Source organism: Cetorhinus maximus, chromosome 30, assembly GCF_964194155.1.
Source record: "Cetorhinus maximus chromosome 30, sCetMax3.hap1.1, whole genome shotgun sequence".
Taxonomy (NCBI): Eukaryota; Metazoa; Chordata; class Chondrichthyes; order Lamniformes; family Cetorhinidae; genus Cetorhinus; species Cetorhinus maximus.
Window position 1 is genome coordinate 364,720 of NC_135908.1, and position 2,816 is coordinate 367,535.

General features: G+C 46.9%; 1 pseudogene; it reads right to left on the reverse strand.

The window, feature by feature from the left end:
* Nucleotides 1–306: 306 nt before the first annotated feature.
* Nucleotides 307–546, reverse strand: LOC144669952 (large ribosomal subunit protein bL33m pseudogene; annotated as a pseudogene).
* Nucleotides 547–2,816: the final 2,270 nt, after the last annotated feature.

Genomic DNA, 2,816 nt, shown 5'->3' on the forward strand with positions numbered 1-2,816 from the left:
ATGTCCCAAAAATGAAGAAAACAAATTCTAGACTGATGTTCAGTGGACAATAAATGCTGGCCTAGCCAATAGTGCCTTCACCCTGTGGAAGAATTTTTAAAATGTTTAGAGAGGGAATTCCCTAGCTCAGCATTTGTTACCCGTCCCTTATTGAATTTTTCAAATAACAACAAAGTGTAAATAAAAGTGCAGAAGTGATGGTTCCCGATTCTCACATTATTGTCTCCTTTAGAAATATCACCATCACCTTTTGCATCATCCCAAAGCCACCAGATAACATTCTAATTCGAGGAAATCTTGTTCGAAACTATCCTTGTACAAAGCCAATCCATTTAAACACCCTCTATCAGATTGGCCTGATTTTCTTCTTTACAGAGAAAAGGAAATGCTTGTTCCCTACAGGATTGTGTTTTCTCAGGACTAGTTTTTCCTGTAGTCGGCTCCTCTTTGCATTGAAGCAATAGCCACTTCCAGCTGCACTCACCATCCTCACAAGGATGGACTTTGACTTGCTCTTGGCAAAGTTCACAGTTGTCAGCAACATCTTCCCTCTGCCTTCATCCCTTATTGCCCTTGAGGAGGTGGTGGTAATCTGCCTTTGTTGATCTGCTGTAGTCCATGTGGTGTAGGTACACCCACAGTGCTATTAGGAGGTTCCAGGATTTTGACCCAGGGAATTCCAGTGCTTGGGGCCCTGCCTGGGGCTGAAGGCACGGCCGCTAGTGGTGGAGCGATCAAAATCAGGGATGTTGAAGAGGCCAGAGTTGGATGAGTGCAGATTTCTTTTAGACTTGTGGGACTGGAGGAGAGGGAGAGGCAAATTCATGGAGGAATATGAAAAATAGGATGAGAACTTTAAAGTTGAGGAGTTGCTTAATCGGGGGCCCAATGTAGGTTGGTGCGTGTAGGGATGATAGGTGAATGGGACTTGGCATATGAAAGGACATTTAATGGAAGAGTTTTGAATGACCTCAGGTTTATGAAGGGTAGAATGTGGGAGGCCAGTCAGGAGCGCGTTGGAATAGTCAACTCTAGAGGTAGTAAAGGCCTGGATGAGGGTTTCAGCAGCAGAGAACCTGAGCCAGGAGTGGAAATGGGTGATGTTATGGAGGTGGAACAAAGAGGTCTTCATGATCGTGCGGATATATTGCCAGAAGCTTATCTTTGAATCAAGTATAACACCGAGGTTCCGAACAGTCTGGTTCAACCTCAGTTGCGAGGGAGAGGGATAGTGTCAGGAATGGAGTTTATAGTGGGGCCTGAAAACAATGGCTCCCCAATACTTAGTTGAAGGAAATTTCTGCTCATCCGGTACTGGATGACAGACAAGCAGCCTGGCCATTCGGAGACAGAGGAGGAGGCAGGAGATGTGGTGCTGAGGTAGAACTGGGTGTTGCCAGCGGACTTATGAAAGCCAATGCTGTGCTTTTGGATGATATAAACTGAGGCACAGTATGTAGATGAGAAATAGGAGGGGCCCAAGGATAGATCCTCAGTGGGGGCTGGGTCACCAGAATAATGGTGCAGGAGTAGGAAGAGAAACCATTGCAAGTAATACTCTGGCTATGATTAGATAAATAAGAATGAAAGCATGAGAGAGTAGCCCAGCCAGCTGGATCATAGAGAGGCATTAGAGGAGGGTGGGGCAATCAACGGTGGAGAAGGACAAATGGGAGAGTTTACCTTGGTCACAATCACATAGGATGTCATTTTTGACTTTGATAGGGTTTTATGGCAGGAATGATTCAAAGTTGGGAGGCTGGGAAAGACAGGGACAGATTTGGGAGGTGACAGCATGCTCAAGGGCTTTGGTGAGGGAAGTGAGGTTGAAGATATGATTGTAGTTTGCCAAGGACAGAGGGATCAAGATGGAGAGTGGTGGTGACGGCAGATCTGTAAAGTCTCAACACTTTACATAAAAGCAAAATACAGCGGAGGCTGGAGATCTGAAACGGAAACAGAAAACCGGCCTAGCGGCATCTCCAGAGGGAAAAACACAGTTAACGTTTTGACTCCAATGTAAACTCTTCTTTGGAACCTGGGGCAAAATTTTTAACTGACCCACTCCAGCTAGAAATGAGGCGGGTTGACATCGGGCGAGTATCCTGCTCAATGCGCAGTCGTGTGATAGTTCAGTTGCCAGAGTCGGCAGCCCACCCGCCAACAATTCAAAGGCCTGTTAAGGCCATTAAAGAATCCTTTAAGTTAAATTTTTTGGCGGGCAGGTGAAAAGGCCAAGCGGCCTTTGCATTTTTTTCGAAACCTCATCCACGGGCGGGATGAGGTTTCCAAATGCAAATAAAAATAAAATAAAAGTTTTCAAATGTAATTAATAACATATCCCTGCTCATGTGACAGAGTCGCAGGGAACATGTTTTATTACAATTTTCAATTCTTTATTTTTTTAAAAACTCTTCATCTCCCTGAGACAGCTCCGTGTCTCAGAGAGATTATGAAGGGCTCACTCACGCACATGCACAAAGGTTACACTCGCCCCACTCACACTCCCCCCGCTCACACTCGCCCCGCTCACACTCCCCCCACTCACACTCCCCCCGCTCACACTCGCCCCGCTCACACTCCCCCCGCTCACACTCCCCCTGCTCACACTCGCCTGCCCGCACGGGCAGCGCTCAGTGCTGCCATTTGCTTTTCATACTGGACGGGCCTTAATTGGCCCCATTGGTGTGAAATCACCTTCCCGGCCCTGATCACGGCTTCCCAACCTCCCCCACCGAGCGAGGGCTAAATCCTACCCCTGAAGAACAGTCATGTTGGACCTGAAACTTTAACTCTGTTTCTCTCAGCACTTTAGC